This window comes from Equus caballus, chromosome 2 (assembly GCF_041296265.1).
Source record: "Equus caballus isolate H_3958 breed thoroughbred chromosome 2, TB-T2T, whole genome shotgun sequence".
NCBI classification, from domain to species: domain Eukaryota; kingdom Metazoa; phylum Chordata; class Mammalia; order Perissodactyla; family Equidae; genus Equus; species Equus caballus.
The window spans coordinates 85,370,495-85,384,540 of record NC_091685.1 but is presented as its reverse complement, the minus strand read 5'-3'; the positions used below and the strand labels follow the sequence as shown (position 1 = coordinate 85,384,540).

Sequence of the window (14,046 nt, the reverse complement as noted above, 5' to 3'; positions counted from 1 at the left end):
AGTTGTCATCTCACTTTGATTATTTTGTAGGTATCTCAAATTTAACATGCCCAAAAATCAACTCCTGACTTCTTTCCCTAAACATACTTCTCCCAGGTACCACAATTTAACACCTGCACCTCTATTCACCCAATTACTCAGGTCAAAATCCTGAGAAAGTGCTTTTCTGGTGTTGCCCATGTCCAATCTATCAGCGAATCTTGTCTTCCCTACAATCAGAATATATTCTGAACCTGAATTCTTCTCTCTACTTCAGCCTCCACAGATAGCACCCTGGGCTGAGCCACCACCATCTCTCACCTGCGTTGTTGCGACAACCTCCTCATGGCTCTCCCTGCTTGGGATCTTTTTCAATCACCACCATTACCACCACCACACCATCTCTCCACACAGTGCCAGACAATCTTTTCAAAAGATAAATCAGATCGTAGTATTTTGTTGGTCTCAAAAGCATCCACTCACTTCTGCTCACACTCAGAATAAAATGCAAAGTCCTTGCTGTGGCCTTTGAAGCCTTACATTAACTGGCCCTTGACCATCTCTCCAAACTCATCTTTTCCACATTACTGTTCATTCCTCATTCAGCTCCAGCCACACTGGCCTCCTTGTGGTTCCACAGACACAGTGAGCGGGTTTCTACCTCAGGGCATTTGCACTTGCTGCCTTTTCTGCCTAGATGCCTAGTCCCACAGAGATGGGCATGGCAGCTGGCTCCTCACTTCACTCAGGTCTCTGATCAATACCACCTCTTCAGAGACGCCTTTCCTGACCACCTCCTCTGAAAGAGCAATGCCTATCACTCTGCCTTCCCATCCTGCTTTAATTCTATTCACAGCATTTGTCACTACATGTCATTCATTATTTGTTACTTTATTATTTCTCTCCCTCATTGGAATGGCTCCCTGTAGGAGGGGACTGTGGCCCACTGCTATCTCCAGGGCCTAGAATAGAGTCTGGAATCTAATAATGCTTCAATAAATAAATATTTGCTTAATGAATATATGCGTGAATCTCCCTTGTCTTCATGCTCTGAGAAAAACTACCCCATGTGCACAGACGCTCCATTTCTTGAGGATATTTGAGACAGAAGGCAGTTGATTTCCCATGTCACTTTTGCAAGTAACCAAAGGAAAACAGGTTAGTTTTACTTTTTTTTTTAATGTATGTAATCCATTCTTCATGTTCCTCCCTGGACGCCCTAGGATAGCCTCAAATAGCTGGTTGTGGTAAGTGTACCCCCTCCCACAATGAAAGCACAGGTCACCTGCCCTTCTGCTGGAATCTGTTCATGTCCCTTGAGTAGAACGAAAACTGATTTCAGAATCCCAAATGTACGAATGTATCCATCTATCCCTGAACAATGACCCCAAAATCTCTGGGGCACAATCAGGAAAAGAGATTCATTACTATATGTGTAGAGGAGGAAACCGTTCCTTAAAGAATTTTTTGTAATTTCATCTCCATTTTCCTGTCAGAAAGAACACTTCACCTTCTTTTCCAATAGTCAGTCTATCTCTCCTATGTTAGACACGTGGTATTAGCTCTGACAGATCAATAAGATTTCTAGGGAAATAGAAAAGGTTTAAAAATATAATCCATAATAGCTTACAGGAAAAATTTGAAAGTTAAAGAGGTTATTTTTAAAGCTTTTGTCAGGGCTCTGAAATTGAAATATTTTATCAGAGTCAATACATCCCTAGGAGACAAATGTGCAGCAACATATTTAGATTCAGATCAAAAGTTAATCATACGCTAAAGTTATCACAGACCTTCTGTTAAGAGAATGTCTTGCTTTACACAGAGTGAGGAAGAAAAGGCCCAGAATCTGTTTCTGAAATTTTCTCTGACAGATGGATGATAGTCTTGAAGGAATTAACTCAATAAACAGTGAGGATAGTTCTCACTTACACAATGCACTCTTTAATCCTCAGAACAATTCTGGAAGGTAGGTCCTCTTATCATCTCCATTTTACAGATGAGGAAACTGAGTCAGGCAGAGGCTAAGTAACTGGCCTGAGACCACACAGAGAGTAAGGGATAGAGCTGGAGCCACAACCCAGGCAGTCTAGCTCCAGACTCCATGCTGAACACTCCGCCACCCTACAGTTAAGTTCTGGGACCCGCAGTGCTGCCTCTCAAGGGCACACTGAAATGACCAGATTCCAAAGTAAAGCAAACTGCCGGCTAGTGAAAAGGAAGCAAATAAACTGGTTATATTTCCTCTTTGACCTCTTCACACATAATTTATCAACTGTTCCAAATTAGAGGGTTAACTTTTTCTTTCATTGAAAAATTTTTGACTGTGGTGGTAGAGATGTAAACCTACACATGTAACAAAATCATATGGAACTAAATACACACACATACACAATGAGAACAAATAAAACTAGGGAAATCTACGTAAGTTGATTACTGTATCAATGTCGATATCCTGGCTGTGATATTATATTATAGTTTTGGAAAATGTTCCCATGGCAGGAAACTGAGTAAATGGTACCCAGGATCTCTCCGTATTGTTTGTCAGACTGTGTGTACATCTACAATTATCTCAATAAAAATTTCAATTACAGATTATTAAAACTACATATCTTTAGTGGTTTTTGCTGTTTTGAGAACCTACTTTCAAACAAATTTGGATTTTACACGATAAACTTCAAACTACTTTTTGCTCTTAACAAGATGGAGTTTGAGGAAATACTTGCTAACATATCTCCCTGCCAGCACTCCTGCCCCCATCTCCAAGTGGGGTTCTTGGGACCCCTTGCTTAAAACATATTAGTGGCTTTTTATACTAAGGTCAAAAATCCTAGTAGCCCTCAGCTCTCCCTACTCCAGCCACAGAGGCCTTTCCTTCTGGTTCACATAAGCTGTCCCTGTTCCCTCTAGCTGAGCCAGCCTTTCCAGTTCTTCTAATGAACTTCTACTCACCCTTCAGATTTCAGCTCCATATACAATAATTTCTTGGGCAAGACTTCCCTGTCTTCTCTAGACTCCAGCACAGGCTCACACATTGCCATACATTATTCTTTGCAGCGCTCACTGAAACTTGAATTTAACTTCCAGCTATGTGACTGGCTGGTTGATGTCGCTCCTCACTGGACCGTGAACCCCACGAGGGAAGGATCAGGTTTCTAGGTACTCACCGCTGCACTTACGCCTGAGATACTCCCACTGATACACTGATTTTGATGATGTAACATCAAAAACAGAAAATGGGTTTTAAAAAATGGTGCCTCCGCGGCTCCAGGAGAGGCCCGGAGAGAATCCCAGAGGGTGGGGCGACCCCCAGCTGCCGTTGCCCGCCCCGTGGGACTAGGGATTGCCGGAGATCTCGGAGAGGACCAGGGCTGGGGGAATTTTCAAAGGCCGGCTCTGCGACCCGGACAGGAAGCGCCGGAGTTCCGCCCGGGCAGCAGACAAAGCTCTCTGTCTGCCATTAGCAGAGGGGCCGCGCCGAGCATTCACGGCTCCGGGAGAGGCCCGGAGAGAATCCCAGAGGGCGGGGCGACCCCCAGCTGCCGTTGCCCGCCCTGTGGGACTAGGGATAGCCGGAGATCTTGGAGAGGACTGGGGCTGGGGGGAGTTCCAGAGACCCAGCTTCGTAGCCTAGGGGGAAACCCTACAGGCTCACAGCAGCCTTAAGGAAAGCCTCTGCACAGCACCAGTAGAAGGCACCCAGCCACCAGCCACAATGCTGGAAGACCCCAGGGCAAAAGCAGCATAGCTAGGTGAACTAACCACAGACTGTAGAAGATGTCAATAGCTCTCCTGCGACCCATAGAGGACAAGTGAGATTTTGTGGGTGCCGACAGCAACGGAGCGACAAATATAAGTGATCCCACTCCTGGCCGCTGGAAAAGCCCATAACACCGTTGCAGACCCCAAGGAGAGAGCACATCTAGGTGGGCTGCAACAGTAGGCACCAGCAGCCTGAAGCCCCCCTGTGACGGCCCCCACAGCAGAGGAGGGAATCCAAAGGGCCACTGTGGCTACGAGGAGGGGCCCAGGCCCAGTTAGCAACTGTGGACAGGGTTCCTGGTTGGTGCAGTATAAACAGCTGCTCCCCCACCGCAGCAGCTGAAACAAGTGAAAGGAGCAACTAAACTCTATTTCCATGCGGAGGCACAAATCAACAACATCAAGCAATATGAAAAAATACATTAAATCTCCAGAACAGAAAGAAAGTAACAAATACACAGAAAACAATCCCAAAGAAAATGAGATATATAACCTAAATGATGATGACTTCAAAACAGCCATCATTAAAATTCTCAATGAGTTAAGAGAGAGTTCTGACCGTCAACTCAACGAGTTCAGGAGCTATGTCACAAAAGAGTTTGATACGATAAAGAAGAACCAAACAGAAATATTGGAAATGAAGAACACAATAGAGGAGATTAAGAAAAATCTAGATGCTCTGAACAGTAGGGCCGATAATATGGAGGAAAGAATTAGCAATTTGGAAGACGGCAATATAGAATTGCTGCAGGCAGAGGAGGAGAGAGAAGCAAGACTAAAAAGAAATGGAGAAACTCTCCAAGAATTATCAGATACAATTAGGAGATGTAACGTAAGGATTATAGGTATACCAGAGGGAGAAGAGAAGGAGAAAGGGGCAGAAAGCCTATTCAAAGAAATAATGGCTGAGAACTTCCCAAATCTGGTGAGGGAGATGGATCTTCAGGTGACAGAAGCCAATAGATCTCCAAACTTTATCAATGCAAGAAGACCAACTCCACGCCATATAGTAGTGAAGCTAGCAAAAGTCAACGACAAGGAGAAAATACTAAGGACAGCCAGGCAAAAGAAACTAACCTACAAAGGAACCCCCATCAGGCTATCAGCAGATTTCTCAGCAGAAACTTTACAGGCTAGAAGAGAGTGGAATGATATATTCAAAAATCTGAAGGACAAAAATCTACAGCCGAGAATTCTCTACCCAGCGAAAATATCCTTCAAATACGATGGAGAAATAAAAACTTTCCCAGATAAACAAAAATTAAGGGAGTTCATTGTCACAAAACCTCCTCTTCAGGAAATCCTCAGGAAAACCCTCACTCCTGAAAAATCCAAAAAAGGAAAGGGGCTACAAAACCAAGAGCAGAGGAGATAAGTAGAAGGACAACAACAGAGAGTAGCAGCTCTACATCAGAACAGATTAAACCATGGGACGAGAAACAAAGGAAACTGAAGAAAAGCGGAAAACAAGACACAAAATGGTAGTGGTAGGCCCCCACATCTCAATAATCACTCTAAATGTAAATGGATTGAACTCCCCAATCAAAAGACACAGAGTGGCAGGATGGATCAAAGAACAAGATCCAACAATATGCTGCCTCCAGGAAACACACCTCAGCCCCAAAGACAAACACAGACTCAGAGTGAAGGGATGGAGAACAATACTCCAAGCTAATAATGAACAAAAGAAAGCAGGTGTCGCTATACTAATATCAGACAAGGTAGATTTCAAAGCAAAACAGATAAAGAAAGATAAAGAGGGACAGTATATAATGATAAAAGGGACTCTCCACCAAGAAGACATAACACTTATAAATATATACGCACCCAACACAGGAGCACCAAAATTTGTAAAGCAACTCTTAATAGAACTAAAAGAAGACATCAACAACAATACAATAATAGTAGGGGACCTCAACACACCATTAACACCAATGGACAGAACATCCAGACAGAAAATCAACAAGGAAATAATAGAATTAAATGAAAAATTAGACCAGATGGACTTAATAGATATATATAGAACACTTCATCCAAAAACAGCAGGTTACACATTCTTCTCAAGTGCACATGGAACATTCTCAAGGATTGACCATATTTTGGGAACCAAAGCAAACATCAATAAATACAAGAGAGTTGAAATAATATCAAGCATCTTTTCTGATCATAATGCTATTAAACTAGAAATCAACTACAAGAAAAAAGCAGAGAAATGTGCAAAAATGTGAAGACTAAACAACACGCTTCTCAACAAACAATGGATCATTGAAGAAATTAAAGAAGAAATCAAATTTTATCTGGAGACTAATGAAAATGAGAACACGACATACCAAAACATTTGGGATGCAGCAAAAGCAGTCCTAAGAGGGAAATTCATCGCAATACAGGCCCACCTCACTAAACAAGAAAAAGCTCACATAAGCAACCTCAAACGACACCTAACAGAACTAGAAAAAGAAGAACAAACAAAGCCCAGAGTCAGTAGAAGGAGGGAAATAATAAAAATAAGAGCAGAAATAAACGATATTGAAACAAAAAAGACAATAGAAAGGATCAGTGAAACAAAGAGTTGGTTCTTCGAAAGAATTAACAAAATTGACAAATCCCTAGCCAGACTCACCAAGAAAAGAAGAAAGAAATCGCAAATTAATAAAATTAGGAATGACAGAGGAGAAATCACAACAGATACCAATGAAATACAAGAGATCATAAGAGAATACTATGAAAAACTATATGCCAACAAATTGAACAACCTGGAAGAAATAGACAAATTCCTAGACTCCTACAATCTCCCCAAACTGAATCAGGAAGAAATGGAGAATCTGAATAGGCCAATCACAAGCAAGGAAATAGAAACGGTAATCAAAAACCTCCCCAAAAATAAGAGTCCAGGACCAGACAGCTTCTCTGGAGAATTCTACCAAACATTCAAAGACGACTTAATACCTATTCTCCTCAAACTGTTCCAGAAAATTGAGAAAGATGGAGAACTCCCTAACACATTCTATGAAGCCAACATCACCCTGATCCCCAAACCTGACAGGGACAACACAAAGAAGGAGAACTATAGGCTGATATCACTGATGAACATAGATGCAAAAATCCTCAACAAAATTTTGGCAAACCGATTACAGCAATACATCAAAAAGATTATACACCATGATCAAGTGGGATTTATACCAGGGACACAGGGATGGTTCAACATCCGCAAGTCAATCAACGTGATACACTACATCAACAAAATGAAAAACAAAAACCACATGATCATCTCAATAGATGCAGAGAAAGCATTTGACAAGATCCAACACCCGTTTATGATAAAAACCCTCAGTAAAATGGGTATAGAAGGAAAGTACCTCAACATAATAAAGGCCATATATGATAGACCCACAGCCAACATCATACTCAATGGACAAAAACTGAAAGCCATCCCTCTGAGGACAGGAACAAGACAAGGGTGCCCACTTTCACCACTCCTATTCAACATAGTACTGGAGGTGCTGGCCAGAGCAATTCGGCAGGAAAAAGAAATAAAAGGAATCCAAATAGGTAACGAAGAAGTAAAACTCTCGTTGTTTGCAGACGACATGATCTTATATATAGAAAACCCCAAAGAATCCACAGAAAAACTATTAGAAATAATCAACAACTACAGCAAAGTAGCAGGGTATAAAATTAACGTGCATAAATCAGTAGCATTTCTATACACTAACAATGAACTAACAGAAAAAGAACTCGAGAACTCAATCCCATTCACAATCACAACGAAAAGAATAAAATACCTTGGGATAAACTTAACCAAGGAAGTGAAGGATCTATACAATGAAAACTACAAGACTTTCTTGAAAGAAATTGACGATGACATAAAGAGATGGAAAGACATTCCTTGCACATGGATTGGAAGAATAAACATAGTTAAAATGTCCATACTACCTAAAGCAATATACAGATTCAATGCTATCCCAATCAGAATCCCAAGAACATTCTTCACAGATATTGAACAAACAATCCTAAAATTCATATGGGGCAACAAAAGACCGCGAATTGCTAAAGCAATCCTGAGCAAGAAAAACAAAGCCGGCGGAATCACAATCCCCGATTTCAAAACATACTACAAAGCTACAGTGATCAAAACAGCATGGTACTGGTACAAAAACAGGTCCACAGATCAATGGAACAGAATTGAAAGCCCAGAGATAAAAACACACATCTATGGACAGCTAATCTTCGACAAAGGAGCAGAGGGCCTACAATGGAGAAAAGAAAGTCTCTTCAACAAATGGTGCTGGGAAAACTGGACAGCCACATGCAAAAGATTGAAAATTGACCATTCTTTTTCACCACACACCAAAATAAACTCAAAATGGATCAAAGACCTAAAGATTAGGCCTGAGACAATAAGTCTTTTGGAAGAGAATATAGGCAGTACACTCTTGGACATCAGTTTCAAAAGAATCTTTTCGGACACTGTAACTCCTCAGTTGAGGGAAACAATAGAAAGAATAAACAAATGGGACTTCATCAGACTAAAGAGCTTCTTCAAGGCAAGGGAAAACAGAATTGAAACAAAAAAAACAGCTCACTAATTGGGAAAAAATATTCACAAGCCACTTATCCGACAAAGGGTTAATCTCCATAATATACAAAGAACTCACACTGCTTAACAACAAAAAAACAAACAACCCGATCAAAAAATGGGCAGAGGACATGAACAGACATTTCTCAAAAGAAGATACGAATATGGCCAATAGACACATGAAAAGATGTTCATCATCGCTAATCATCAGGGAAATGCAAATCAAAACTACACTAAGATATCACCTTACACCCGTTAGATTGGCAAAAACATCCAAAACCAAGAGCGACAAATGTTGGAGAGGTTGTGGAGAAAAGGGAACCCTCATACACTGTTGGTGGGAATGCAAACTGGTACAGCCACTATGGAAAACAGTATGGAGATTTCTCAAAAAGTTAAAAATAGAAATACCCTATGACCCAGCCATCCCATTACTGGGTATCTATCCTAAGAACCTGATATCAGAAATCTCAAGAGTCCGTTGAACCCCTATGTTCATCGCAGCATTATTTACAATAGCCAAGACGTGGAACCAGCCTACATGCCCAGAAACTGATGATTGGATAAAGAAGATGTGGTATATATACACAATGGAATACTACTCAGCCATAAAAAAAGACAAAATTGGCCCATTCACAACAACGTGGATGGACCTCGAGGGTATTATGTTAAGCGAAATAAGCCAGTCAGAGAAAGACGAACTCTATATGACTCCACTCATAGGTGGAATTTAGTATATTGATAAGGAGATCTGATCGGTGGTTACCAGGGAAAAGGGGGGGTAGGGGGAGGGCAGAGAGGGGGAAGTGGTGTACCCACAACATGACTAACAAAAATGTACAACTGAAATCTCACAAGGTTGTAATCTATTATAACATTAATAAAAAAAAAAAATGGTGCCTCCGTCTTTCTATCTCCTCCTGCCTTCCCTCCCCACTCGCCCCCACACACACCCTGGTTGGGGAAAGGGATGAGGTTTTACAAATATACGCATGGCGTAATTCGTCATTGAAACATCTCAAAAACTGAAAAACTGCCATTGGTACGGCTGCTATGTAAATGTCATCATTCACATTTTTTAATTGAAATATCTTTTTCTAAATTAATCTTGATTTCTTTTCCATATCTCCATTCTTCAAGAAATAAAAAGGTAAAAAACATGATGATGAAATCTTTTTTCAGTTAATCTTTATTTCCTTCCAAACATTTACTCCATAAGTAAAAAGGAGAAAATGTGTATAAATGAGAATTTGATATGGTTAAAATAATAATAAATAGAACTTTCAGATTTTAACCTGTTACTAAACAAATAGCAACAGTGAAAATTCCCCTTACGGCTATTTGTTTGCCTTCGATTTTGTGACCATTGTATATTTTTACGAGTCTCTTCACAGTATGTGTGACTATGCAAAAATCATTAACACGTGAGCGTCGCCGCCTTCCCTCCTCCCAGCCCCCCACAAACACGAGAGCATGACCAGCTTGGCTTCCCCAGTCCCTTCTATAAGTACAGAAAAGGCAAAATCCATACAAATGGATCTCCTAGAGGAAAACAGAGAACTATACTCCTCATGGGCTGAAGACAGCAGAAGGAGCATGACCTCCTGGGAGAAGGTCATCCTGTGGAAGCATGTTGGAGATTGTTGGGAATCCAAAGAGAGAGATAGTGGGGAAATAAAAATAAAAGCAAAGAGAAAGCAAAAGCTTCAGTCTCCCAAAGCTATGGGGTGCCAAAGAATAGGGTGGACACCAGGGTCTTTACTGACATTTGCTTGGACTGTGTACTTGGATTCTCTTAAATACTGGAGAGAGTTTTAGGTAGACTGGAATTCCTGCTCAGCTTGCGCTTCTTTGAATGAAACATACTCCCATACAGCTTTCTTCAACAATCACTAGAAATAATAATAACACTTATTCTGCTCCTGCTAGGCACTGGGCACTGTTCTAAACACCCGTAGAAAGTTCCTGGTACTAGCAACTACTCTAGACTTTTGGCAAGACATTTGTGTGTCAGAGGTAGAAATTACATCCAACAAAAATTCAGGAGCCTTCCTCCTCAGAGAAATTTCCAGTTCAGCAGTGCATAGCATGTTGAGACATCCCTTCTAAGGTGAAGGATAAATTCACCCTCCTACAAGCAGAAGGGAGGTACAGGGCCTCGCGGGCCTCTTTGGATTTTTAAGGCAATATATTCCTCATCTGAGTGTGTTACTCCAGCCCATTTACTGAGTGATTCAAAAAGCTGCTAGTTTTGAGTGGAGCCCAGAACAAGAGAAGGTTCTGCAACAGGTCCAGGCTGCCACGCAAGCTGCCCTACCACTTGGGCCATACAATCCAGCAGATCCCAATGTACCTGTAGTATCGGTGGCAGATTGAGATTCTGTTTGGAGCCTTTGGCCCCTATAGGTGAATCACACTACAGACCTCTAGCATTTTCGAGCAAAACCCTGCCATCCTCTGAAGATAACTACTCTCTCTTTTCTCTTTTCAGAAACTGTTTATTTTCCATCAACCTCCTATCTGTTTTCTGTTCAAGAGTCCGTGGGAGAACAGCGTAAGACCACTTGGTGGTTGTTCTTACCCATTAGCTGCAGACCGGTCTTCAAAGTTCCAGTCTTTAGTAGGGAACTAACTAGATAGGCCCAGAGGGCACCCGCAGACCTTCAAACCAGTCTGTAACTTCGGCCTGAGCAGCAGTAAATTCAGGAGCTGGAGCAGTCCCTTCACCTTGGCTTGGTCACAGTCTCTTCCTCCTTGGTCACAGCCTTTTCAGCAGTGGTCTGCTCTTTCTTTTCAATCTCTTCAAGATCTCTGTAGAAGCGGAGATCAGGCATGGCCTCCTATGGGTGTTCATGGGAGCTGGTGCCACGCATATACAGAATTCTCCAGGCCAGCATCCACCACACCAGACCACTGAGTGAGCTTTCTCATTGTTGCATGGAATGGCAATATCCACATAGTACAGAGGAGAGTCTATGATATACAGAGCAATGGGAGGCAGGTTAACATAAGATGCCTCTTTGAGGCATCAGTAGCCACCAGAAGTAGTAGCTCCCAGAAGGCTGCCTGGATCTGGTTAGAGAAGGTTCCAGGAGTGAAGCAGCCAGCAACAGGAGTGGCTCCAGTGGCAGCAGCAAACTTCAGTACAGCACATTGGCCAGTATTCCTGACTGACACTGACATCAACTGGTTTTCCATGGCACAAATGGCAGGAGCTACCAGTAGAAGCTTCTCCCAGGTTCTCTTCAGATTTATGATGTAGATGCCATCACTTTTCCTTTGTAAATGTACTGTTCCATTTGGAAGTCAAGGTTGGTGCCACCTAAGTGGGTTCCTGCTGCAAGGAACAACAGGACATCCTCCTCCTTCATTTGCAGAACATCAAGGACTCCGGATATTGTGAAAGTTTCCCTTTAAATTACGATGGGAACCCAGAACACCGTAAGGACCCTTCTCTGGTAGCACAGAAGGCAACTACCCTCCTTTTGAGAAACAGCTTTTGGCTTGCTGCTGGGCGTTAATAGAGAGTAGATACTTAACCACGGGATGCCAAGTTACCATGTGACCTGAGCTACCCACCATGAATTGGGTATTGTCTGGTCCTCCAAGCCATAAAGTTGGGCATGCATGGCAGCACTCCATTATCTAATGGAAGTGTTATATACAGGATCAAAATGTCCTTGAAGGCACAGGTAAGTTACATGAGGAAGTATGCCCCAAATGCCCATGCCCCCTACTCCCGCTATGTCACCTTCTCTCTCCCAGCCCACACCTATGACCTCATGGCGAGTTCTGTTTAATCATCTGACTGAGGAAGAGAGAACTCAGGCCTGTTTTACAGATGGTTCTGCATGATATGCAGGAACTACCCAAAAGTGGACAGCTGCAGCACAAGAGTCCCTCTCTGGGACATCTGGGAAGAACAGTGGTGAAGGGAGATCCTCCCAGTGGGCAAAATTGCAAGTAGCACTTCTCGTTGATCATTTTTCTTGGAAGGAGAAATGGCCAGCGATATGAGTCTACACTGCTTCATGGGCTGTGGCCAATGGTTTGGATGGACTGTCAGGAAATTAGAAGGAATATGATAGGAAAACTGGTGATAAGGAGGTTTGGAGAAGAGGCATGAGGATAGACCCTTCTGAACAGGCAACAAAACTTCAAGATATTTGTGAGTCCACGTGAATGCTCACCAAAGAGTTATCTCCGTAGAGGAGGATTTTAATAATCAAGTGGCTAGGATCACCTGGTATGTAGATACCCACCATCCTCTTTCGCCTGCCATTCCTGTCACTGCCCAAAGGGCTCATGAACAATGTGGCCATAGTACTAATGCAGTAATCTAGCACTGTGACATGCCACAGCATAAACTCAAAATCTGTAATACCAATTGTCATCATAGGTTTTGTGCTCATGTTGATACATCCCGCTTATTATACGGCTTGATACTACAGAGTTCAGCACAATTACTAAACAGAAAAGAAAAAATACAAACATTTTGTCGTTTACATATTTAATAGAAGGCAGGACCAAATCTCTAACAAATATTAGCTTGTCAAGAACTTCAACGAGCTCTACCAAAGAAGCTTAGAGAATCAAAAATCGTTTCATTTCACGTATCTCAAAAGGGAAAAATCTAAATTCATCCAAATAACCCCTGAATCTTTTCTGAATCTAAACAGGATCTATCTGAGGGTGCCAGAAAAAAAATGTTAAGAGAAAAGGCAGTATTTGTTACTTACTACAAATATGAGTACAGTAGATCCAAGCAGCTGGAGGTCCTTTTATTTGTTGATCATAAAAGCATCATCCTCAAGACAATAGCCTTACAAACCTCTGAAAGGACACAGATAAGCACTTCCACTTCAAGCAGTAAAGGAAGACGAGGTATTCTAAAAGTCCTTTAGGCAAGAGACCAAACAGAAACTGGCCTGACGACAACAAGCATGACGCATGGCTGATGACACAGTGAGCTGCATGCTGAAGACTTGGTGCTGGAAGGCAGTAAACGCAAGGAGACAGAAGACTGCTCCCTGCACGCAAAGGAGGGGTGCCAAACCTCAGAAGTCCACATCAAGCCAGAACTTCTGAAGGACGTGTCTTTTGTATTTAACAGGGGCCTTAGGGGACCGAGGCTCTGGGCTTTAGGGCACTGCCTCGGAATGCAAAGGCACAGGGGCCATGTTGCATCCTCGATGTGAAAAAAGGAGGGTCAAAGATGACCTCAGGAGGGTTGTATTTTGGAAATCACAAAGATTTGTTTACTTTTTCTAGCAAGAGAAGGGTTAGAGACTGCTTCAAAGTTTCCAGAAAAAAATTTCCTTTGGCACTAACCCAGGATCATACAACAGGAAGTGGAGATGCCTTTCTGGCTGGCAGACCCCTCAGGTCAGATGTTCAAACCTAGTCAAAGACGGAGCTGCACAGTTCAAATCGTCCTCCCGCTGTGAGCTGTAAGAATTACTTTACCAGCAACAAACCAGGCAGTGAGGGGTGATGAGGATTTTTAGGCTGCTTAATTTTAAAATGGCTTATGATGAGGATTTTTAGGCTGGTTAGTTTTAAAACTACAGATGAGATTCAGGCTCCAAGGAGTGGAATTTTTTTGCCCCTTTGTTGGGAAACATTTACATTTCTAAGGGAAACCTCTATCTGTGAAGATGCCTCCCTCTCTGTGCCAGGAGGAAGGGGGATGGTCTTATCTCTAGAAGCTCTTAATTAATGCCAGAGGCAAG

At 42.2% G+C, this 14,046-nt stretch overlaps 1 protein-coding gene and 1 pseudogene across 1 annotated transcript in view; both read right to left on the bottom strand.

Moving 5' to 3' along the window:
- The window catches only part of DCHS2 (dachsous cadherin-related 2), a 248,773-nt gene that overhangs the window by 192,307 nt on the left and 42,420 nt on the right, over window positions 1–14,046 (bottom strand). The window lies entirely within an intron of this gene.
- Window positions 10,892–12,736, bottom strand: LOC138920124 (small ribosomal subunit protein uS2B-like; annotated as a pseudogene).